This window comes from Schistocerca cancellata, chromosome 3 (genome assembly GCF_023864275.1).
Source record: "Schistocerca cancellata isolate TAMUIC-IGC-003103 chromosome 3, iqSchCanc2.1, whole genome shotgun sequence".
NCBI lineage: Eukaryota > Metazoa > Arthropoda > Insecta > Orthoptera > Acrididae > Schistocerca > Schistocerca cancellata.
This window is the reverse complement of record NC_064628.1, coordinates 20197010-20224452: the sequence shown is the minus strand read 5'-3', so window position 1 is coordinate 20224452 and position 27443 is coordinate 20197010.

Below are 27443 nucleotides of genomic sequence, written 5' to 3'. Positions count from 1 at the left end.
AACTTTAGCTTGGCTTGATGAATTACCCCAAAAAATAATCCCATATGACATTATGGACTGAAAGTAAGCATAGTATGCCAGCTTTTTCATTTTTATATCCCCTATGTCTGACAAAATTCGCATTGCAAACAGAGATTTGTTAAGACGCTTCAGCAGTTCTGTGGTGTGCTCCTCCCAGTTGAATTTATTATCAATCAATAGACGATTGTTTCGGATACGCAAGCATAAGACATTGCCTCCTCTCACTTCCGCATCGGGGCAAATGCAGTGCGAAGTGCCCGGTCATTCTAAACTTCCTCCGTGTCAGAACGCGTCGTTACGAATTCGTGCTTACAAGAATGCGGGAAGCACACGCGTGAGCCGCGCAAGAAAAAGTTTCTCAAATGCAACGATTCGTTTGTTGTAGGCAATATGACAACATCAAAGGAGGACGCATCTTTCCGCAGCATACTTCAACGCTTTTCAGCAATCGCTCGCCCGGCGAACGCCACCAGGAAGTGCTTTCACGAGACACAGCATCACATGCGCACGCAGCCCGGCCAACCAGTTGCATTCCGTCCAAGGCGTCTGTCTCCAGAGAAACTACTTGCGGCGCAAGCGGAGATTGATCGACTTTTGGCGACAGGTATAGTGACTAGGTCAGACAGTGCGTGGGCTTCACCCATCCACATGGTTCGCAAAAAAGACAATTCTTGGAGAATGTGTGGTGATTATAGGGCACTCAGTCCTCGAACAATTCCCGATCGGTATCCTGCTCCCAATGTGATGGATTTCAGTTATAATATCGGCAATGCTACCACCTTCAGTGTGATAGACTATGCGGAAGCGTTCATACAAATTCCAATGGCACCAGCAGATGTTCAAAAAACTGCAGTAATCACGCCGTTTGGCCTGTCTGAATACAACTTTATGCCATTTGGTCTTAGAAACGCGGTACAAACTTGGCAGCGGTTTATTCATGAAGTTACATGTTGTGGATAACATCAGAAGTTCTCTGAGGCTTTTTGGGGACGATGCTGTAGTATATCGAGAGGTTGTAACAATGGAAAATTGTACTGAAATGCAGGATCTGCAACGAATTGACGCATGGTGCAGGGAGTGGCAATTGAATCTCAGTGTAGACAAGTGTAATGTGCTGCAAATACATAGAAAGAAATATCCTTCATCATTTAGCTACAAAATAGCAGGTCAGCAACTGGAGGCAGTTAATTCCATAAATTACCTGGGAGTAGGCATTAGGAGTGATCTAAACTGGAATGACCATATAAAATTAATCGTCGGTAAAACAGATGCCAGAGTGAGATTCATTGGAAGAATCCTAAGGAAATGCAGTCCGAAAACAAAGGAAGTAGGTTACAGTACACTTGTTCGCCCACTGCTTGAATACTGCTCACTAGTGTGGGATCCGTACCAAATAGGATTGATAGAAGACATAGAGAAGATCCAACGGAGAGTAGCGCGCTTTGTTACAGGATCATTTAGTAATCGCGAAAGCGTTACGGAGATGATAGATAAACTCCAGTGGAAGACTCTGCAGGAGAGACGCTCAGTAGCTCGGTACGGGCTTTTGTTGAAGTTTCGAGAACATACCTTCACCGAGGAGTCAAGCAGTATATTGCTCCATCCTACGTATATCTCGCAAAGGGGCCATAAGGATAAATCAGACACATTAGAGCCCACACAGAGGCATACTGGCAATCTTTCTTTCCAAGAACAATACGAGACTGGAATAGAAGGGAGAACCGATAGAGGTACTCAAGGTACCCTCCACCACACACCGTGAGGTGGCTTGCGAAGTATGGGTGTAGATGTAAAAGTGCTACGAGAGCTGCCATTCGTTTTTTGCTACATGGACGATGTTCTAGTTTCCTCCTCATCCACGGAAGAACAAAAAGAACACCTGCAACTGCTTTGACAGCGTTTTGAACGCTATGGCATCTTAGTTAACAAGGCAAAGTGTGCATTGGGCAAACAGGCAGTTAAATTTCTCGGCAGCAGGTCTGTCATTGCTGCCTGAACGTGTGGAGGCAGTTCAACGGATGCCCCTCCCAATAACATACAAAGGACTTCGCCGATTCCTCAGCATGCTCTACTACTACCGTCGCCATTTACCTCACCTAGCGACAACCTAAGAACCACTCACGGCTCTACTCATAGGAAAAAATATTATGGGAAACCGTGTAATACCATGGACATCAGAGGCTGAATCAGCGTTCCATAGATTGAAGGAACATTTGTCACAAGCGACCTGGCTGGCTCACCCAATAGTACATTCGTCCTTGGCGATTATGGTAGATGCCAGCCAGACAGCAGTAGGAGCGGTACTGCAACAGGAACTTAGTGGTGAATTGCAACCACTCGCCTTTTTTTTTTTTTTCAAAAACCTTGGACCAAAGGCAGCAAAAGTGGAGCGCTATCGACCGCAAACTGTTAGCCATGTACCTAGCAGTCAAGCACTTCCGTTCATCGATAGAGGGGCAAAATTTCACAATTTTCACAGACCATAAACCGCTAGTGGCCATCTTCGAGTGTGACACAGACCCCGCTTCACCACGACAATGTAGACAGATAGAATACATCACACAGTTCATATCGGATATACGTCACATAGCGGGGAAGAACAACCTGGTAGCAGACTGCTTATCACGCAACTGTGCTAGTTTGAACGCCGTATAATGGTCAGATATAGCAACAACACAACAACATGATCCTTTCCTGTGGCGTCTCCTACAGGGCCAGTCAACGGCATTACAGCTTAAACGCATTTCGATTCCGAATGCGCCAGAAGGAATTTGGTGTGATGTGAAGAAAGGAAGACAGAGACCTTACATACCAGAAGAATGTCGCCGAGAGATCTTCAAGGCCTTACACGATCTTTCTCACGCTGGAATCCGAGCAACAGCAAGACAAGTATCCGCCAAAGTAGTGCGGCCAGGGATACAGAAAGACTGCCGCTACTGGGCACGCGCGTGCTTCCGGACACTCCCAGCACTCAACCCATGGTGTCAAGTTGACCCAACGAGGAACCCATCATGGTGATGCTGGAGAACATGGACGAAAACCCAGAAACACACACAGAGGAACAGGAAGAACAAGATCGGGTTCCAACAGTGGTTACAAGAGCAGGTAGAAAAGTGACGTGTAAGTTCCCCGACATACCGGGAGCACCTGGTTAAAAAAAAAAAAAGGGGTGGGGGCTCATGTGCCAACACTTTGACATTCTTTGCCACATGAGTTTAACCCGATCGTATCGCTGACGTATAAGAGCATAATCTTTACCGCTGTTGGCTTAGTGACTTAGAGTTGTTTATGTTTATCGTTGTGTTTTCGAGTGTGAAATTAATAAAAGTTATTCTGAACAACTGCGTATTATTCGATAGTTCGGGCATATTAGAAAGTCGCCACAAGCTTATTTATGATGAAGTGTTATCTTATGAAATTTCTGTTAGTACCGAGTCAAATCAGGTCAGTATCTACCTGAAGCTACAGCGGATGGACGAAAATAAGGAAAGACCCGAAACATAGCACGTTACCAAGACTAATACTACGTAGGAAACGCATTGGCATTCAAAACAGCTTCCTGTCGCGTCGTAATGGATAAACACAGCTCATTATGGTTTCCAAGGGAATCTTATACCATTATTACTGTGGCAAATGCAGATAACGATGATGGAAGTCGATAGCGATCACGCACCCTGTAAGTAGGCTGTTTATGTTTTCTTATTGGCAACGTTACGTAGCGCTCTGTATGAAAATCACTGGCTGTGCTGTGTGCAGTCTGTGGCTAGTTTGCATTGTTGTCTGCCATTGTAGTGTTGGGCAGCGGCAGCTGGATGTGAACAGCGCGTAGCGTTGCGCAGTTGGAGGTGAGCCGCCAGCAGTGGTGGATGTGGGGAGAGAAATGGCGGAGTTTTGAAATTTGTAAGACTGGATGGCATATATATTATGATTATTAAGGTAAATACATTGTTTGTTCTCTATTAAAATCTTTCATTTGGTAACTATCCCTATCAGTAGTTAGTGCCTTCAGTAGTTTGAATCTTTTATTTAGCTGGCAGTAGTGGCGCTCGCTGTATTGCAGTAGTTCGAGTAACGAAGATTTTTGTGAAGTAAGTGATTTGTGAAAGGTATAGGTTAATGTTAGTCAGGGCCATTCCTTTGTAGGGATTTCTGAAAGTCAGATTGCGTTGCGCTAAAAAATATTGTGTGTCAGTTTAAGCACAGTCATGTATAATTGTTCAAAGGGGACGTTTCAACCCTTCTCTCCAAAGCAGTTCACGAAGGTTCAATAATACTGAGATCGGGTAACTGTAGTGGCCAGAGGAGATAGGACACACCATCCTCGTGCTCACAAAACCAGCCCTGGACGATGCGAGCTGAGCGAACAGGGATCCTGTCATCTTGGACAGCGCATTATCATTGGGGAACAAAATTATACACTACTGGCCATTAAAATTGCTACACCACGAAGATGACGTGCTACAGACGCGACATTTAACCGACAGGAAGAAGATGCTGTGATATGCAAATGATTAGCTTTTCAGAGCATTCACACAAGGTTAGCGCTGGTGGCGACACCTACAACGTGCTGACATGAGGAAAGTTTCCAGCCGATTTCTCATACACAGACAGCAGTTGACCGGCGTAACCTGTTGTTGTGGTGCCTCGTGTAAGGAGGAGAAATGCGTACCATCACGTTTCCAACTTTGATAAAGGTCGGATTGTAGCTTATCGCGATTGCGGTTTATCGTATCGCGACATTGCTCCTCGCGTTGGTCGAGATCCAATGACTGTTAGCAGAATATGGAATCGGTGGGTTCAGGAGGGTAATACGGAACGCCGCGCTGGATCCCAACGGCTTCGTATCACTAGCAGTCGAGATGACAGGCATCTTATCCGCACGGCTGTAACGGATCGTGCAGCCACGTCTCGATTCCTGAGTCAACAGATGGGGACATTTGCAAGACAACAACCATCTGCACGAACAGTTCGACGACGTTTGCAGCAGTATGGACTATCAGCTCGGAGACCATGGCTGCGGTTACACTTAACGCTGCGTCACAGACAGGAGCGCCTGCGATGGTGTACTCAACGACGAACCTGGGTGCAGAAATGGCAAAACGTCATTTTTTCGGATGAATCCAGGTTCTGTTTACAGCATCACGATCGTCGCATCCGTGTTTGGCGACATCGCGGTGAACGCACATTGGAAGCGTGTATTCGTCATCGCCATACTGGCGTATCATCCGGCGTGATGGTATGGGGTGCCATTGGTTACACGTCTCGGTCACCTCCCTTTCTCATTGACGACACTTTGAACAGTGGGCGTTACATTTCAGATGTGTTACGACCCGTGGCTCTACCCTTCATTCGATCAGTGCGAAACCCTACATTTCAGCAGGATAATGCACGACCGCATGTAGCAGGTCCTGTACGGGCCTTTCTGGATACAGAAAATGTTCCACTGCTGCCCTGGCCAGCAGATTCTCCACATCTCTCACCAATTGAAAACGTCTGGTCATTGGTGGCCGAGCAACTGGCTCGTCACAAAACGCCAGTCACTACTCTTGATGAACTGTGGTATCGTGTTGAAGCTGGATGCGCAGATGTACCTGTTCACGCCATCCAAGCTCTGTTCGACTCAATGGCCAGGTGTATCAAGGCCGTTATTACGGCCACAGGTGGTTGTTCTGGGTACTGATTTCTCAGGATCTATGCACCCAAATTGCGTGAAAATGTAATCACACGTCAGTTCTAGTATAATATATTTGTCCAATGAATACCCGTTTATCATCTGCATTTCTTCTTGGTGTAGCAATTTTAATGGCCAGTAGTGTACCATTGGATGGGCTTGATCGGGCAAAATGGCCACGTAATCTTTGGCAGCATTGCGACCATGCAGAGTAATCACGGGGCCCATGAAATACCACTACACGGCTGCTCAAATCATCACTGAATCCCCACCACTTTTCACTTCTGGGACGTAAACTCTGCCACAAGTCGGAAACAGTGTCAAACAGGACTCATCCGACAAAATGACTTTCTTCCATTGCTCCATAGTCTACGTTTCATGGCTCCGATAACATTTCATGAGTGGTTTTGGATATCTACATCTACATCTACATCCATATTCCGCAAGCCACCTAACGGTGTGTGGCGGAGGGTACCCTGAGTACCTCTATCGGTTCTCCCTTCTATTCCATTCTCGTATTGTTCGTGGAAAGAAGGATTGTCGTTATGCTTCTGTGTGGGCTCTAATCTCTCTGATTTTATCCTCATGGTCTCTTCGCGAGATATACGTAGGAGGGAGCAATATACTGGTTGACTCGTCGGTGAAGGTATGTTCTCGAAACTCAACAAAAGCCCGTACCGAGCTACTGAGCGTCTCTCCTGCAGAGTCTTCCACTGGAGTTTATCTATCATCTCCGTAACGCTTTCGCGATTACTAAATGATCCTGTAACGAAGCGCGCTGCTGTCCGTTGGATCTTCTCTATCCCTTCTATCTACCCTATCTGGTACGGATCCCACACTGCTGAGCAGTATTCAAGCAGTGGGCGAACAAGCGTACTGTAACCTACTTCCTTTGATTTCGGATTGCATTTCCTTAGGACTCTCCCAATGAGTCTCAGTCTGGCATCTGCTTTACCGACGATCAACTTTATATGATCATTCCATTTTAAATCACTCCTAATGCGTACTCGCAGATAATTTATGGAATTAACTGCTTCCAGTTGCTGACCTGCTATTTTGTAGCTAAATGATAAGGGATCCATCTTTCTATGTATTCGCAGCACATTACACTTGTATACATTTAGATTCAATTGCCATTCCCTGCACCATGCGCCAATTCGCTGCAGATCCTCCTGCATTTCAGTACAATTTTCCATTGTCACAACCTCTCGATACACCACAGCATCATCTGAAAAAAGCCTCAGTGAACTTCCGATTTCATCCACAAGGTCATTTATGTATATTGTGAATAGCAACGGTGCTATGACACTCCCCTGCAGCACACCTGATATCACTCTTACTTCGGAAGACTTCTCTCCATTGAGAATGACATGCTGCACTCTGTTATCCAGCTCGTCCTGCAATTCCCCACTTCTGAAGCAGCGTTTGTGTTTTTTTTTTTGACGCTGATGGGGTTCGCGAGAGCGACATTAAGTTGTACAGTGAGTTCGTAAATCTTTACAATGACCATTCGTCTCTACCACTCAATAAACAGTTCCGTCAGCGTAGTGGCTTAGCAGTTGATGTATTTAAGCTTCCCTTGTATGCGGCATGAATCTTCGATATGGTGTCTTTCGAAACACCAAACACTTCAGCTACCTTGGTTACGGAAGTATCACCAAGCGAGCACCAACAATTTGCTCTCGTTCGAATTCACTTAACTCTGACACAACGCACTCACAACCATAGAGAACACCTTGTAATGTTGTTGCATTAATTTGTTCTGAAAGCGGTGCTGATATTCAAGACCATGAAAGTGGGTTAAAAGCTGTGAGCTATCTGAGGAAGTTAACCTTGCATTACTGCACAACTGTTTCACCAGGTATCCAGTCTAGCTTACCAAATTCCCAACCAGACTAACATTAATTATAATCTTTTAGTACTCATCTTACGATAACCGGTGATATATATATATATATATATATATATATATATATATATATATATATATATATATATATATATATAAAGACAATTTAAATAAAAAGAAATAAATCAGTTTATATTTGGACATTTATTTTAACATTGATCATTGTTCCGTTAATAATTTCAGCATGTCAAACTTGATTGTTAACTAAACTGGTATCTTATTTAGGATTGTGAAAATGTGAGTTTGTAATCTTACGGAACACATCAAATAGGGAGCCAAAATTGGGAGACTACATGCAACACTGCATTCATAAAATAACACACGAAGAACGTTGAAACATATCCAAGAGGAAATTAACCACAACCCACCGATTCAATTTTCACCCAAAGAAGTTACGTTCGTAGCGCAATCCTGTCCGTCATGAAATTACCACTCACTGGTATACTAAATTCATACTAACTCTCTGTGAAATCTTCCCGAAAAGAATAGCTGAGGGCTACTTTGATGCTTACACCACATGCTTCGCGTGGTCAACTTGGTTTCCACAAAGAGTGTGACTCCACAATAATTTTGATGATTAAAATAAATTACATCGAAACGCAATTTACAAAAGAAAAACCTCGAACCGGTTACTATCGTCTTTCTATTAACCTGATGGGTCAAACAATTTTATAAGCACGTGGTAGTGGTCTCACAAAGTACACCCCATGTGGGTTGAACATAAAGAAAAGTTGCTATATTGAAAAATATTGTCAAGACGAGACGTTATAATCTCACGCACATTCGCATTTAAGATTGATGGTCTTAGTTAGAGTTACTGATCAACACGTGGTTCCACTTTACTCACAAAGTAGTGAAAAAGCAACTACTGGAAGATATTCTGAACTTCACACTCGAATTACACTGCGTTGCAATTTAAGATTACATTAGATATTTTAGAGGTAAACCTGAAATAAAGGTGATTAAATTTTCAGTTAGGCTGAACTTAAGAAATCCATTGTCCTACGGACTAAGCAGACACGCGCTTAGCCGGAGATCTTACCACTTCAGACGCTCGCCGCGGACAGACTGACCTGGGCCCCTACCGAGCATGCTTAACAGATACAAACGGAAGTGACCAGAAAGGAAGCTTCCTATACCAACATGACAAGGGACGGACAGGACCATACTAAGAATAGAAACCTCTCTGCTTTTAGAAAGCATAGCTACCTGTTCCGACGTTGGTCCTACTGTTCTCTAGCAGACAGGCTTGTCTGCTACCATCAAGCATGCAACTAGAAATACATTTGCTCATTCATCCTCTCACACAGAAGGGAAGGGGATGACAGTATCTTATCATATACAGTATATAAAAGAAAGCGGATTTAGGTTCCGTATGAGAGTGTGTGACATGAATTACATATAAACTGTGTTTCAAAGTGTAGTAGTGTGACAGATCGTTCTTGTTTATATGTAAAAGTAACACGTTCCACTGCTCAGTCTCCTCCCAGATAGTCAGAAACACCACAATAAACTTAGAAGAGGAATTTATGCCGTAAATGACAACATATTTAAGAAATTAACATGAAAGTAATCCAACAGAGAATTTTCAACCTTATGCTTATCCATTACGGATATTTTAGAACCGTGAATGTATATTGAATGTAAATAAGTTATATAGAACTGCAACCTGTCACTTTATTGAATAGTTATGTTTTATTCCATGAACCGGTTTTCGAATCTTTTTAGGTTCATCTTCAGATGCTTTCAGGAAGTTACATCATGACTGGTGGCATAATGCTGGGTGCTGGCTGTCAAAGCGTAAATTAGTATAGTTTGTGTGGAAGTGTGTGTACTGATATAACTACTGGACATCAAAATGGAGGCAGACAGATGGACACTAACCGAAAAAAGCCGCCTATACTGTCGCAAGCCAGCACCCAGCATTATGCTACCAGTAATGATGTAACTTCCTGAAACCATCTGAAGATGAACCCGAAAAGTTTCGAAAACCGGTATATGGAATAAAACATAATTATTCAAAAAAGTGACTGGTTGCAGTTCTGTATAACTTATTTACATAGAGAACACCGTTTTGTCTACGACCGGCTGAGGCTTGCAACGTAATGATGACCCTGCACAGGTGCCGTTCGTGGTTAAACACAACAGCACAATCTGTAGGCTTGGCTAACATTTGAATTTATGTTCCAGCATGTATTTCTCTCGGTGTTTCCATATTTTTGTCCACCCGCAGTAGCAGTCAATATAGAGAAAAGTGTAAATATGACGTCATTGTTTATTACAGTATAGATGTGCTACAGCTAGAATCATCAAAGCTTTTCAAATAATTGGGAGTAACAATGTCTTTATACGAGGGTGACTCAAATGAAAACCTTACATTTGTAATAACAAATCGAAATTTCGCGCCGTTATCCTGTAAGTTGGTAAGCGTGCTACAAGCAGCGTGCAGAATGACCTGTAGATGAGAGCATAGTGCAGATGCACACATACCGTCGCAGTATCAGCATAAAGATGGCCGCCCCACTTGCGACTTGCACCAAGGAAGACCAGCGTTCTGTTATTCGGTTTTTGCGTAGTGAAGGTGTGAAAGCTATTGAAATTCATCGACGAATGAAGGTTCAGTACTGTGATGCATGTTTGTCACAGCAGCAAGTCTACGAATGGAGTAGGAAGTTCGCAAATGGTGTGACTTCAATGGAAGATGCTCCTCGTCCAGGTCAGGCACAATGAGTTGTGACTCCACAGAACATTGCAGCAGTTGAAGCCATAGTGAACGAAAACCGCCGAGTGACACTGAATGACACTGCAAAATATTTACAGATTAGTCGTGGGTCAGCACACCACATTGTGCATGATGTGCTCCAGTTTCACAAAGTGTCTGCAAGATGGGTGCCACGGCAGCTGACTCCTGAAACGAGGGAACAGCGTGTTGATGCTTGTGAAGAACTTCTTCGGCGCTTTGAACGAGAAGGTGATGGCTTCCTTGCAAGAATCGTTACTGGGAACGAAACCTGGGTTCACTTCCACCAACCGGAAACAAAGAGAGCGAGCGAGGAATGGCGCCATTCCTCGTCACCAAAACCAAAGAAGTTTCGAACAGAACCACCAGCAGGGAAGGTTATGCTGGCTCTCTTTTGGGACAAAAAAGGCGTCATTTTGGAGCATTACATGCCTAGAGGACCACTGTCACCAGTGCATCATACACAGATCTCCTAAAAATTCATCTGCGGCCTGCAATCAAATCAAAGCGACGTGGATTGCTGTCAGCAGGTGTCCTTTTGCAACATGACAGGGCAAGGCCCTACACAACCCATACAACAGCTGCAACACTCACAGACCTGCATTTTGAGTGTCTTCCTCATGCACCATACTCACCAGACCATGCCCCAAGTGATTTCCATATGTTTGGACCACTCAAAGACGCAATCAGAGGAAAGAAGTTCCGTCCTTTTGAAGAGGTACGCCACGCGGTGCATGAGTGGTTGCGCGGACTAGCAAAATAATTTCTTTCTAAAGGAATTTATGCACTTTGTAAGCGCTGGAGGACTTGCACTGAGCGCGGGGGAGATTATGTTGAAAAGTGATACATCTTTGTACCACTTCTGCACAATAAAAAATATTTAAAAAAATATTTAAGTTTTTCACTTGACTCATCCTCGTATCTCACGAGGAACTATCACGTAGATTCAGTTGCGCGTAAAGCAAATGCAGGACATCGTTTCATTGGTAAAATACTGCAAAATTGCGGTTTGCCTACAAATGTGATTACTTCCACAACACGTGTACGGCCTCTGCTAGAGCACTGCGGAAATATTTGTGATTGTAACCAGCCCAGCCTGACAGAAGGCATCGAGTGCACACAAAATGGTCACCACAGTTGGTGGTGGGGTTTCTTACTTCTGGAAAGCGTGCAATGGAAATGCTGAAAAATCTAAACTGGAGTAGCTGAGAGAGAAAAGCATAATACCTCCCGAAAATCAGTCTGGAAAATTATGACAAATAATTTAGACAACGAAATACGTGAGTATTGTTCCACACCTCGTGCCTCCTGTAGTGGTAGTGAGGAAAGAATTAACATGCAACCAACTGCACGTACAGAGGCACACTTCTTGAGCAGTCCGCTAAATTTCGGTTACTTGGAAAATCACACAAATCTAAAGGCTGTCAATTCAACTAAATACCTAGGAATTACCATAACGAACAACGTAAATTGGAATGATCACATAGGTAATGTTACGGGGACGGCAAACCAAAGACTTCGTTTTATTGGCAGAACACTTGGAAGATGCAATACCTCTACTAAAGATAATGCCTGCACTATGCTTGTCCGTCCTGCTGTGCGGTGTGGGATCCGCACCGGATAGGATTAGTGGAGGACGTCGAAAACGTTTTGTATTATCGTGAAACAGGGGAGAGAGTGTCACGGATACGACAAGCGAGTTGGGGTGGCAAAGATATTTGTCGTTGCGGCAGGTTCTTTTCAGTAAATTTCAGTCACCACCGTTCGCCGCCATATGCGAAAATATTTTGATGACGCCTACATACGTCGGGAGACATTATCTTGTGATAAGATACGAGAAACTACAGCTCTGTTTGAGAGTGCAATGGTATGAAAATGGCTCGAAGGTGGTTCGATGAATCTTCCCGCGGGCATTTAATTGTGAATAGCAGAACAGACATGTACATTTACATCTACATTTATACTCCGCAAGCCACCCAACGGTGTGTGGCGGAGGGCACTTTACGTGCCACTGTCATTACCTCCCTTTCCTGTTCCAGCCGCGTATGGTTCGCGGGAAGAACGACTGTCTGAAAGCCTCCGTGCGCGCTCTAATCTCTCTGATTTTACATTCGTGATCTCCTCGGGAGGTATAAGTAGGGGGAAGCAATATATTCGATACCTCATCCAGAAACGCACCCTCTCGAAACCTGGCGAGCAAGCTACACAGCGATGCAGAGCGCCTCTCTTGCAGAGTCTGCCACTTGAGTTTGTTAAACATCTCCGTAACGCTATCACGGTTACCAAATAAACCTGTGACGAAACGCGCCGCTCTTCTTTGGATCTTCTCTATCTCCTCCGTCAACCCGATCTGGTACGGATCCCACACCGATGAGCAATACTCAAGTATAGGTCGAACGAGTGTTTTGTAAGCCACCACCTTTGTTGATGGACTACATTTTCTAAGGACTCTCCCAATGAATCTCAACCTGGTACCCGCCTTACCAACAATTAATTTTATATGATCATTCCACTTCAAATCGTTCCGCACGCATACTCCCATATATTTTACAGAAGTAACTGCTACCAGTGTTTGTTCCGCTATCATATAATCATACAATTAAGGATCCTTCTTTCTATGTATTCGCAATACATTACATTTGTCTATGTTAAGGGTCAGTTGCCACTCCCTGCACCAAGTGCCTATCCGCTGCAGATCTTCCTGCATTTCGCTACAATTTTCTAATGCTGCAACTTCTCTGTATACTACAGCATCATCCGCGAAAAGCCGACACTATCTACTAGGTCATTTATATACACTCCTGGAAATTGAAATAAGAACACCGTGAATTCATTGTCCCAGGAAGGGGAAACTTTATTGACACATTCCTGGGGTCAGATAAATCACATGATCACACTGACAGAACCACAGGCACATAGACACAGGCAACAGAGCATGCACAATGTCGGCACTAGTACAGTGTATATCCACCTTTCGCAGCAATGCAGGCTGCTATTCTCCCATGGAGACGATCGTAGAGATGCTGGATGTAGTCCTGTGGAACGGCTTGCCATGCCATTTCCACCTGGCGCCTCAGTTGGACCAGCGTTCGTGCTGGACGTGCAGACCGCGTGAGACGACGCTTCATCCAGTCCCAAACATGCTCAATGGGGGACAGATCCGGAGATCTTGCTGGCCAGGGTAGTTGACTTACACCTTCTAGAGCACGTTGGGTGGCACGGGATACATGCGGACGTGCATTGTCCTGTTGGAACAGCAAGTTCCCTTGCCGGTCTAGGAATGGTAGAACGATGGGTTCGATGACGGTTTGGATGTACCGTGCACTATTCAGTGTCCCCTCGACGATCACCAGTGGTGTACGGCCAGTGTAGGAGATCGCTCCCCACACCATGATGCCGGTTGTTGGCCCTGTGTGCCTCGGTCGTATGCAGTCCTGATTGTGGCGCTCACCTGCACGGCGCCAAACACGCATACGACCATCATTGGCACCAAGGCAGAAGCGACTCTCATCGCTGAAGACGACACGTCTCCATTCGTCCCTCCATTCACGCCTGTCGCGACACCACTAGAGGCGGGCTGCACGATGTTGGGGCGTGAGCGGAAGACGGCCTAACGGTGTGCGGGACCGTAGCCCAGCTTCATGGAGACGGTTGCGAATGGTCCTCGCCGATACCCCAGGAGCAACAGTGTCCCTAATTTGCTGGGAAGTGGCGGTGCGGTCCCCTACGGCACTGCGTAGGATCCTACGGTCTTGGCGTGCGTCGCTGCGGTCCGGTCCCAGGTCGACGGGCACGTGCACCTTCCGCCGACCACTGGCGACAACATCGATGTACTGTGGAGACCTCACGCCCCACGTGTTGAGAAATTCGGCGGTACGTCCACCCGGCCTCCCGCATGCCCACTATACGCCCTCGCTCAAAGTCCGTCAACTGCACATACGGTTCACGTCCACGCTGTCGCAGCATGCTACCAGTGTTAAAGACTGCGATGGAGCTCCGTATGCCACGGCAAACTGGCTGACACTGACGGCGGCGGTGCACAAATGCTGCGCAGCTAGCGCCATTCGACGGCCAACACCGCGGTTCCTGGTGTGTCCGCTGTGCCGTGCGTGTGATCATTGCTTGTACAGCCCTCTCGCAGTGTCCGGAGCAAGTATGGTGGGTCTGACACAGCGGTGTCAATGTGTTCTTTTTTCCATTTCCAGGAGTGTATATTGTGAAAAGCAATGGTTCCATAACACTCCCCTGTGGCACGCCAGAATTTACTTTAACGTCCGTAGACGTCTCTCCATTGATAACAACATGCTGTGTTCTGTTTGCTAAAAACTCTTCAATCCAGCCACATACCTGGTCTTATATTCCGTACGCTCTTACTTTGTTTCTCAGGCGACAGTGCGGAACTGTATCGAACGCCTTCCGGAAGTCAAGGAAAATAGCATCTACCTGTGAGCCTGTATCTAATATTTTGTGGGTGTCATGAACAAATAGAGCGAGTTGGGTCCCACACGATCGCTGTTTCCGGAATCCATGTTGATTCCTACATAGTAGATTCTGAGTTTCCAAAAACGACATGATACTCGAGCAAAAAACATGTTCTAAAATTCTACAACAGATCGACGTCAGAGATATAGGTCTATAGTTTTGCGCATCTGCTCGACGACCCTTCTTGAAGACTGGGACTGCCTGTGCTCTTTTCCAATCATTTGGAACCTTCCGTTCCTCTAGAGACTTGCGGTTCACGGCTGTTAGAAGGGGGGCAAGTTCTTTCGCGTACTCTGTGTAGAATCGAATTGGTATCCCGTCAGGTCCAGTGGAATGTAGATGAAGAAACAGGAAGGAATGATGTGACAACTACTCATATAAAAATTAATGTGTGTGTGTGCGTGTTTATGTTTGTAGGTTTTAACGTAACAACGGGACGCCTGGAGGAATTTCAACCGAACGTGTTGCACATACAGAGTGCATCAGCTCCGACAGGACGTCCAACATACACTCTAAGGAAAAAAAGTGGGGGGGGGGGAAAGAAACGATGCACCACGAAGGAATTATCAGAATGGGACAGGAATAGGTAGATCTAACGTACATGCGCAAACAAACATACGATTTCAATTTGAGAAAATTGGTTGATTTATTCAAGAGAAAGAGTTTCACAGACTGAGCAGGTCAATAACGCGTTGGTTCACATCTGGCCCTCATGCAAGCAGTTATTCGCCTTGGCCCTGATTTTCGGAGTTGTTTGATTTCCTCCTGAGGGATATCTTTCCAGATTCTGTGCAACTGGCGCACTAGATCGTCAAAATCACTAGATGGGATAGTGCTCCAAACGTTCTCAACTGGGGAGAGAACCGACGACCTGGTTGCTCGAGGTACGGCTTTACAAGCACGACGACAGGCAGTAGAAACTCTGACCGTGTGCGAGAGAGCACTATCTTGCTGGAACGTAAACCCAGGATGGCTCGCCGTGAAGGGCAACAAAACGGGGTGTAGAATAAGTACCGTCAAGTACCGCTGTGCTGTAGGGGTGCCTCGAATGAAAACCAAAGGGGTCCTGCTATAAAATCACATGGCACCCGAGACCATCATTCCCGATTATCGGCCCGTGTCAATGGTCAGGTTGATATCCCACCACTGTCCAAGCCGTCTCCAGACTAGAGATGGGGGATCTGCTCTTGAACTGATTCATAGAGTTGAATCTTTCAAAGGAGTGAACAATCAGTGATTCAGAAAAAAAGAACGGTAGCTCCAAACGTTTCCCACGGCAGAGAGAGAGAGAGAGAGAGACGGAGCATATCAGCAGCGCCTCTGCTGGTCAGAGCACAGTGCCCGCCACACAACACAGCCAGCGCCGGCCTCTGCCCTGCTTCTACCTTGGCTGCCTGCATTGTGCAGTGCCCCATTGGATTTTGTGTTTCACATATGCCGTGCCGTCTCTGTGCGTCGTCTGCCGCGTGCAGTGTCTGGCGCAGCTTAACTTCGCATCGCACTCTGTCGGCGATCGTTTCAGTCGCACATCCTGCCCTCTGGGCAGTTGATGCGAGCAACAGGACAGAGAGCCACCTAGCGGATAACTTAGGAACTACTTGCAACAACCTGCTCGCAAGGGAACGGACGATTTGTCTCGGAGCGGGTGAGTTCACTGCTCCCCCCACCCTTGGAACTCGTCCGCTCAACGCTCACCCCACCGTTCTCGACTCTAGCCAGAGCGTTGAGCAAAGCAACTCAGGTGTCACTCTGGTCTCTGCGGTCTCAGCTCACGCAGTAATACAGCTCACGGCTCGACCTGCTCGACTCAGTGCTTCTGCATCGGAGTTCGTCTCTACTGGATATTGTTCTTCGTAGTAATACCGCTATGTATATTACATTATTATGTTATGTATACATCATTTGTTTTTATTTTATTTTTATTTGTTTAAACTGATCAGATTAGGTTCCTGATGACTCCTCTTACTATAGGATTTTTATTATGGACGCTCGAATTTACACTTTAATTACGAGCTAACCGATAAACGTATCGCAAAATGTGATACACCAATATTTACCTTGTTTTATTCTGCGTAAGGCTATATGCAGCACTTTCGTTTTACAGTCAAATTTATATATTTTTTCCTTATTCTGGTACGGATTTTGCGATTTTAGGCGTCTTCGGAAGGAAACGTTCGCTTTAAAAATATATGGCTTGCGATGTATTTGTACGAGGTTAATGAAATTTTAATACATTATAGCCAAATAAAATATATTGTTAATGTAAATCTCAAGTTACAACATTTTCTGATCACCCAAAAAACCACGATAGTGCAAAATAAATCAATAATCAAAAACTTTGTCATATCGTGGAAATTTCAATAAACAATACAAAATTCTTACTCATTATCTGTGTTACTTCAAAATAGGATCAAATAAGATCAAAATACAGGTATAGTACTGGAATAAACCAAGTTTAAAGGGCAATGTGCCTTCCATTTATTTTCTATTGTAAATGAGTGGTGAGTCATGAAAAAGAGCTAGTTCATTTCAGGGAGTGAACAGTTCTGATCCGATCTCTGAAAAGAACAGTTTTGCCCATCTCTACTCCAGACACGTCTTCGCAGGTCATTGGGACTCAGTTCGAAGTGGGACTCATCACTGAAGACAATTCTACTCCAGTTAAAAGATTCCAGGCCGAAGACATGTCTGGAGACACCCCAAACAGTGGTGGGGTACCAACCTGACTGTCGGCTGCCATACGGCCCGACAACCGGGAGTGATGGTGTGGGCTGCCATTTCTTTTCATAGAAGGACACCTTTGGTTGTTATCCGTGGCGGCCTTACAACACAGCGGCACGTTGATACGCCCCATTTTGTTGCCCTTCAAGGCAAGCCATTCTGGGCTTACATTTCAAATAAGATAGCTTGACACATTCCACATCATAACGGTTACCGTGAGATTGATCAGTGGAACACGTAACTAACTAAGTAACTACCTAAACAAATAAATAAATTAAAACGTCTTGTCTGATCCTGACGTGATAAGCTTTTTTACTTTCATTATTTTGTGATGGGTGTCAAGATGAAGTTTCGTAAAGGATTGAAATTATGCTTAAAGTTTGTTGGAAGTCGCTAAGTCATTCTCAAATACTGGGTGACTAAAGACCGGGTATTTACGCTCCTGCCTGAAGACAAACTTTTAATTAAAGATTATACTCTTAATGAGTAGATTATTATAGCATTTTAAATTTTTAAATCCGTTTAGTATGCGAAATATTGAAAATAAAATTTTTTTGCCGTGGAAGCCATTAGATAGGCAACCTGCAATTGGTATTGGGTTCCGGGTGCTGGGTTGCGGGGTAGTCTCTTAGCAATATAAATAGTGCGCCATATGTCTGTGAGTGTATGTATATTTGCACACAGCGTGCAACGGGTATAAGTCCAGATATTTCTATTGGTGGACTGAGGATGGTGTACTGAACAATATTCCATCTGCATTTACGTCATTTGCACGCTAATAATTATAGTTATTACAAGTCGTATGTCTTTAAATTAAGTAGTACCTCCAAGTCCATGTAGCAAGAGCAAGCCATTAATGCTTATTTTGCGCTGTGCAGCACGTGAGGTGTAGGAGTGTGGAAACGTGGATGCAAAACGGTTAGTCTATACTGACAGGCATAGTCCACTTAGTGTTGCAGTTACGACCGTGCAGAAAACATCAGGTCGTTTAGTTTGTGACAAGTTTGTGGGAAGACAGTTCGGCGCAGAGAAAAAAAACAACCAACACATTGATGTGTGTACGTATTACGGTAACACATATAAAAATGTCTGCACTTATAGCCGTTCACCCTGTATACCTCCTAAAGGGTGTCAGGCATATTTTCTCTGGTGTTTTATCACATATTTGCAATTAACTTTTGGCAATGTGTAGCTGGAGTTAGTTCAAACAAATACTGCGCACCACGTCTTTCCTGCGACGCCTGGCGCCGACGGAATGGGCCGTTTTGTTTCCCTTCCCAAATAAAATGATTTTTAAAGCGGATTTTTACGTACCCATTCAGCGCAGTGGTCCCAAATTAGTCTAGTGCGATATTTGTTTATCAATATGTGTTAACAGGGAAAGCCGGCCGCTGTGGCCGAGCGGTTCTAGGCGCTTGAGTCCGGAACAGTGCGACTGCTGTGGTCGCAGGTTCGAATCCTGCCTCGGGCATGGATGTGTGTGATGTCCTTAAGTTAGTTAGGTTTAAGTAGTTCTAAGTTCTAGGGGACTGATGACCTCAGATGTTAAGTCCCATAGTGCACAGAGCCATTTGAACCATTAACGGGGAAAGGAGAACACGAAGAATAACGAGTACTCCAACGATGACGCAACCGCTGTGGCCCACACTGACTGTTACTCCCGTGCAGCGGCGCTGCTCAGCCGCTCTTGAGGCACTGGTTATTCTTCGTGTATTACCATGTGTATTAAAATATATTGATAAAACGAATGTATCACTAGACTAATTTGGAACGATCTATCGAATGGGCACGAAAAATTCCGCATTAAATCTTTTTGTTTTGAACGGGAAACAAACCGACACTGTCTGTCGGTACTGGGAGTCACATGAAAGATGTGACAAGCATCATTTGCTTCGACTGACTCCAACCACACAGAACAAAAACGCAATTGCATATATGTGACAAAACGATAGAGGAAATACCCCTGAAGACCCTTAGGTGGGACAGCCAGTACATGTATATACCCAGTATATATATACGAGGGCAGTTCAATAAGTAATGCAACACATTTTTTTTTCTCGGCCAATTTTGGTTGAAAAAACAGGAAATTTCTTGTGGAATATTTTCAAACATTCCCGCTTCGTCTCGTATAGTTTCATTGACTTCCGACAGGTGGCAGCGCTGTACGGAGCTGTTAAAATGGCGTCTGTAACGGATGTGCGTTACAAACAACGGGCAGTGATCGAGTTTCTTTTGGCAGAAAACCAGGCCATCTCAGATATTCATAGGCGCTTGCAGAATGTCTACGGTGATCTGGCAGTGGACAAAAGCACGGTGAGTCGTTGGGCAAAGCGTGTGTCATCATCGCCGCAAGGTCAAGCGAGACTGTCTGATCTCCCGCGTGCGGGCCGGCCGTGCACAGCTGTGACTCCTGCAATGGCGAAGCGTGCGAACACACACTCGTTCGAGATGATTGACGGATCACCATCAAACAACTCAGTGCTCAACTTGACATCTCTGTTGATAGTGCTGTCACAATTGTTCACCAGTTGGGATATTCAAAGGTTTGTTCCCGCTGGGTCCCTCGTTGTCTAACCGAACACCGTAAAGAGCAAAGGAGAACCATCTGTGCGGAATTGCTTGCTCGTCGTGTGGCTGAGGGTGACAATTTCTTGTCAGAGATTGTTACAGGCGATGAAACATGGGTTCATCACTTCGAACCTGAAACAAAACGGCAATCAATGGAGTGGCGCCACACCCACTCCCCTACCAAGAAAAAGTTTAAAGCCATACCCTCAGCCGGTAAAGTCATGGTTACAGTCTCCTGGGACGCTGAAGAGGTTATTCTGTTCGATGTCCTTCCCCATGGTCAAACGATCAACTCTGAAGTGTATTGTGCTACTCTTCAGAAATTGAAGAAACGACTTCAGCTTGTTCGTAGACACAAAAATCTGAACGAACTTCTCCTTCTTCACGACAACGCAAGACCTCACACAAGTCTTCGCACCCGAGAGGAGCTCACAAAACTTCAGTGGACTGTTCTTCCTCATGCACCCTACAGCCCCGATCTCGCACCGTCGGATTTCCATATGTTTGGCCCAATGAAGGACGCAATCCGTGGGAGGCACTACGCGGATGACGAAGAAGTTATTGATGCAGTACGACGTTGGCTCCGACATCGACCAGTGGAATGGTACCGTGCAGGCATACAGGCCCTCATTTCAAGGTGGCGTAAGGCCGTAGCATTGAATGGAGATTACGTTGAAAAATAGTGTTGTGTAGCTAAAAGATTGGGGAATAACCTGGTGTATTTCAATGCTGAATATAACAACCCCTGTTTCAGAAAAAAATGTGTTGCATTACTTATTGAACTGCCCTCGTATATATATATATATATATATATATATATATATATATATATATATATATAGTGAAGAGCCAAAGAACGTGGTACACCTACCTAATATTGTGTAAGCCCCCGCGAGCATGCAGAATTGCTGCAACACGACGTGGCATGGACTAGACTAATGTCTGAACTAGTGCTGGAGGGAAGTGACACCATGAATCCTGCAAGGCTGTCCATAAATCCGTGAGAGTACGAGGGCCTAGAAACCTCTTGTGAACAGCACGTTGCAAGGCATCCCAGATATGCTCAGTAAAGTTCATGTCTTGCGAGTGTTTGGTGGTTAGCAGAAGCGTTTAAACTGAGAAGAGTATTCCTGGAGCCACTCTGTAGCAATTCTGTACGTATAGGGTATTGCATTGTCCTGCTGGAATTGCCCAAGTCTGTCGGAATGCACAGTGGATACGAATGGATGCAGGTGATCAGACAGGATGCGTACGTACGTGTCACCTGTCGGAGTCGTATCTAGACGTATCAGGGGTCCCATATCAACCCAACTTCATATGCCTCACACTATTACAGAGCCTCCACCAGCTTGAACAGTTCCCTGCTGACATGCAGGGTACATGGATTCGTGACGTTGTCTCCATACTCTTATACTTCCATCCACTCCATACAATTTCAAACGAGACTCGTCCCATTAAGCAACATGTTTCCAGTCATCAACAGGCCAATGTCGAGGTTGACGGGCCCAGGAGAGGGTGTCGTGCAGTCATCAAGGGTACATGAGCGGGCCATAGGCTCCGAAAGCCCATACCATTCGTTGCATGGCCCAGCATTGATATCTGCAACAATTTGAGGAAGAGTTTGTAACGGAACATATTAAAGGCTTTACTTTACCGAAGTATGCGATACCCTCCAAATTCAACCAGTTTAACGAGTATTTATGATTATAGAAAAGGTATTGTGTATGTTAACAATGACTGCATAACATGTCTCCATAAACAGTCAACTCATTAAATTATACTGAATAACTGACCCACACAAAAGTTAATATCACTTGATCACTGATACAGCAAATGTCATCATGTAAAAACACTAAGTTCATCTTAAATAATTAATATGAAGTACGAAAAATAGTGGCCAAGTTAGGTATTTTGGATCTCCTTAAATAAAAATCACCCAGTGAAACCTATTTGTTCACTAGGAGCGTTTTCACTCAGTATTCACGTAATCAATCCTATTTTAGACGAAAACCAATGTAATTCTTAATAATTCATGTTATTTACTTATTTATGCAAATTAGAGAAGTCAATTGACAAACTTCTAAAAACGGCCTTTTTGTAACAAAGAATTATTCTGTCAAGTCAACAAATCTGTCTGTCATTTTAATAACATGTTAAATTATGTCACTCGATGCAAATTAATAACTTTTCTGCACAAATTATGATAACAGACGTACATGTGACTTATAAACTATATCTCTTTTTAGTAGTTCTTTGACAATGTTATAAATACAAGCAGCAAGAAGGGTCGAGAGGCAGTCGGAATGTCACTTTGGTAAAGTGTGTTTGTGTGTTATTGTTTGAGGTGGATAAACAATGCAAAGAACATGTAAAGGAAGTACTACTTTGTGTTGTGTCATGGTCTTTGGTGGACAGTGGAATTAAGATGGCCACCAGAGTAATAAATATTTGAAGTTTACATATTTGTTGGTTTGGCTCGTTCTTTATCATCAAAAGTACATAAAAACACGGGACCTCATGTTTTTAACCCTAGACAACCAGATGTAGAGCCAGCATCAGCATCGAGAGACAGCAGCGATCCAGCAAGTAGCAGCGATTACCACAATACAATGCATTTTAATGGCGCCAACCTAACATCAAGTGCTAACAAGCTCCGTAAATGGGACTGAAATAGTGCGATTATAGCAATTAGCTATATCTACGACTAGGCGACCATTACAAGTTGCACTTCTGTCACATTGAACGATTCTCTTCAGTGGTAGTTGGCCTGTTCTTGCTGGATCTTTTTCCGGCTGAAGCGATGTCGAAGATTTGATGATTTGCAGCATTTAAATGTTCAGATGTGTGTGAAATCTTATGGGACTTAACTGCTAAGGTCATCAGTTCCATAAGCTTACACACTACTTAACCTAAATTATCCTAAGGACAAACACACACACACACCCATGCCCGAGGGAGGACTCGAACCTCCGCCGGGACCAGCCGCACAGTCCATGACTGCAGGATTTGCAGGATTCCTGATATTCACGGTACACTCTTGAAATGGTCGTACGGGAAAATCCCCTCTTCATCGCTATCTCGGAGATGTTGTGTCCCATCGCTCGTGTGCCGCCTATAACACCCACGTTCAAACTCACTTAAATCTTGATAACGTGTCATTGTAGTAGCAGTAACCGATCTACCAACTACGCCAGACGCCTGTTGTCTTACAGTATAAAGGCGTTGCCGACCGCAGCGCCGCCGTATTCTGCCTGTTTACGTATCTCTGTGTTTGAATACGCATGCCTATACCAGTTTCTTTGGCGCTTTTATACTGCGACGAAAAAGCGCGCTATTTGTACAGGGTGTTTCAAAAATGACCGGTATATTTGAAACGGCAATAAAAACTAAACGAGCAGCGATAGAAATACACCGTTTGTTGCAATATGCTTGGGACAACAGTACATTTTCAGGCAGACAAACTTTCGAAATTACAGTAGTTACAATTTTCAACAACAGATGGCGCTGCGGTCTGGGAAACTCTATAGTACGATATTTTCCACATATCCACCATGCGTAGCAATAATATGGCGTAGTCTCTGAATGAAATTACCCGAAACCTTTGACAACGTGTCTGGTGGAATGGCTTCACATGCAGATGAGATGTACCGCTTCAGCTGTTCAATTGTTTCTGGATTCTGGCGGTACACCTGGTCTTTCAAGGGTCCCCACAGAAAGAAGTCACAGGGGTTCATGTCTGGCGAATAGGGAGGCCAATCCACGCCGCCTCCTGTATGTTTCGGATAGCCCAAAGCAATCACACGATCATCGAAATATTCATTCAGGAAATTAAAGACGTCGGCTGTGCGATGTGGCCGGGCACCATCTTGCATAAACCACGACGTGTTCGCAGTGTCGTCTAAGGCAGTTTGTACCGCCACAAATTCACGAAGAATGTCCAGATAGCGTGATGCAGTAATCGTTTCGGATCTGAAAAATGGGCCAATGATTCCTTTGGAAGAAATGGCGGCCCAGACCAGTACTTTTTGAGGATGCAGGGACGATGGGACTGCAACATGGGGCTTTTCGGTTCCCCATATGCGCCAGTTCTGTTTATTGACGAAGCCGTCCAGGTAAAAATAAGCTTCGTCAGTAAACCAAATGCTGCCCACATGCATATCGCCGTCATCAATCCTGTGCACTATATCGTTAGCGAATGTCTCTCGTGCAGCAACGGTAGCGGCGCTGAGGGGTTGCCACGTTTGAATTTTGTATGGATAGAGGTGTAAACTCTGGCGCATGAGACGATACGTGGACGTTGGCGTCATTTGGACCGCAGCTGCAACACGGCGAACAGAAACCCGAGGCCGCTGTCTGATCACCTGCTGCACTAGCAGCGCGTTGCCCTCTGTTGTTGCTGTACGCGGTCGCCCTACCTTTCCAGCACGTTCATCCGTCACGTTCAAACAGCTCCTTTATTGTATCGCTTTTCGGTCCTTTGGTTACATTAAACCTCCGTTGAAAACTTCGTCTTGTTGCAACAACACTGTGTTCTAGGTGGTGGAATTCCAACACCAGAAAAATCCTCTGTTCTAAGGAATAAACCATGTTGTCCACAGCACACTTGCACGTTGTGAACAGCACACGCTTACAGCAGAAAGACGACGTACAGAATGGCGCACCCACAGACTGCGTTGTCTTCTATATCTTTCACATCACTTTCAGCGCCATCTGTTGTTGAAAATTGTAACTACTGTAATTTCGAAAGTTTGTCCGCCTGAAAATGTACTGTAGTCCCAAGCATATTGCAACAAACGGTGTATTTCTATCGCTGCTCGTTTAGTTTTTATTGCCGTTTCAAATATACCGGTCATTTTTGAAACACCCTGTATATTCTTCTTATCATGCCAACTTGGCTTTACGGCTAATGGCGTGCTGTGTAGTGTACCAATTATTTCCGTTAACGTTTTCGAAGACTGCTGTAAATTTGTTTTAGTAATTAATCACCGTTTTGAGAATACTCTTCATGTCCTACTTTCAAACGAAAACTGAACACAGACTCGTTAACGCGTCGAAGGTGTGTGTATGAACGTAATTGTCAGAAATTCACTGAATAGAAATTAAATATTGAAAATAAATTTACAGCAGTGTTCGACGAAGATTTACACACACACATACACATACACACACACACACACACACACACACACACACACACATTGTATATACTCTGCACAATAGACTTATAGGATCACTTTTTCGAAATCCCCTAATCGCAACGCATTGCAACGTCGAAGTTTGGAATTTGGCTCAAAAGTGCGTACCACTTTCCTCTGTTACGGTGCAAAAGCACGCGCCCTGCGGCGTCACCCTCGGACTTGACGATGTTTCGAAAGGCAAGGTGTCGACAGTTGCGAAAAGAAAGGCCACAGCTCAGAATTTGACGTCCGTTTGAGATGTCACACCGGGCATGAAATTTCCTCACAATTCTGCCCAGTGCCATCGAGGACGTGTCACACGACGCAAAGATCGCCACACCCTTTCTTACTCACTTGCAACCCTTCTTTTGACGCCTCTTCGTTGGAGGTCAGAACCGCGACGTCCACCGTTTAAATCACACGGTTTTCTTGCGAGTGGCCCACTAAGACATTCCGGAGACACTGCCGCTTTGCATCGGCATGAAAAGGACACGGAAGATAACATGAAGGTCGCTAATGAAACCACCTATTTATCAAGGACGCTGATTCCAACACATTTCGCGATCGAAAACTACAGGGTGATTCAAAAAGAATAGCACAACTTTAAAAATGTGTATTTAATGAAAGAAACATAATATAACCTTCTGTTATACATCATTACAAAGAGTATTTAAAAAGGTTTTTTTTCACTCAAAAACAAGTTCAGAGATGTTCAATATGGCCCCCTCCAGACACTCGAGCAATATCAACCCGATACTCCAACTCGTTCCACACTCTCTGTAGCATATCAGGCGTAACAGTTTGGATAGCTGCTGTTATTTCTCGTTTCAAATCATCAATGGTGGCTGGGAGAGGTGGCCGAAACACCATATCCTTAACATACCCCCATAAGAAAAAATCGCAGGGGGTAAGATCAGGGCTTCTTGGAGGCCAGTGATGAAGTGCTCTGTCACGGGCTGCCTGGCGGCCGATCCATCGCCTCGGGTAGTTGACGTTCAGGTAGTTACGGATAGATAAGTGCCAATGTGGTGGCGCCCCATCCTGCTGAAATATGAATTGTTGTGCTTCTTGTTCGAGCTGAGGGAACAGCCAATTCTCTAACATCTCCAGATACTGTAGTCCAGTTACAGTAGCACCTTCGAAGAAAAAGGGACCAAAAACTTTATTGGCTGAAATGGCATAGAAAACGTTCACCTTAGGCGAGTCACGTTCATACTGAGTTGTTTCCCGCGGATTGTCAGTGCCCCATATACAGACATTGTGACGGTTGACTTTCCTGTTAGTGTGCAAAGTTGCTTCATCACTAAACACAATCTTTGAAACGAAAGATTCATGTGTTTCCATTTGAGCAAGGATAAAATCACAGAAATCGATTCTTTTAATCTTGTCAGCTGCAGACAGTGCTTGAACCAATTTCAGACGATATGGTTTCATAACTAACCGTTTTCGTAGGACTCTCCATACAGTTGATTGTGGAATTTGCAGCTCTCTGCTAGCTCTGCGAGTCGATTTTCCTGGGCTGCGAACAAATGCTTGCTGGATGCGTGCTACATTTTCACCACTCGTTCTCGGCCGTCCAGAACTTTTCCCTTTGCACAAACACCCATTCTCTGTAAACTGTTTATACCAACGTTTAATACACCACCTATCAGGAGGTTTAACACCATACTTCGTTCGAAATGCACGCTGAACAACTGTCGTCGATTCACTTCTGCCGTACTCAATAACACAAAAAGCTTTCTGTTGAGCGGTCGCCATCTTAGCGTCAACTGACGCTGACGCCTAGTCAACAGCACCTCAAGCGAACAAATGTACAACTAAATGAAACTTTATAGCTCCCTTAATTCGCCGACAGATAGTGCTTAGCTCTGCCTTTTGTCGTTGCAGAGTTTTAAATTCCTAAAGTTGTGGTATTCTTTTTGAATCACCCTGTATAGTTCGTGGTGCGATGAGCAAGAAGAAGAGGGTCCTCACGACCTTTCACATTGCTGACACCCTCAGGCTTTTCAGCCCTTATCTAAGGACATTGTTGGGCTGCATCAACGTCGAACTTGATCGCGCCCATTTGGAGCGCAGCGCGACCGCTGTTTTTGCTCTCGTGTACAGGTTGGAACTGCTAGGGATATTTCAAAACCATTCGAGAAAATTTTAGGT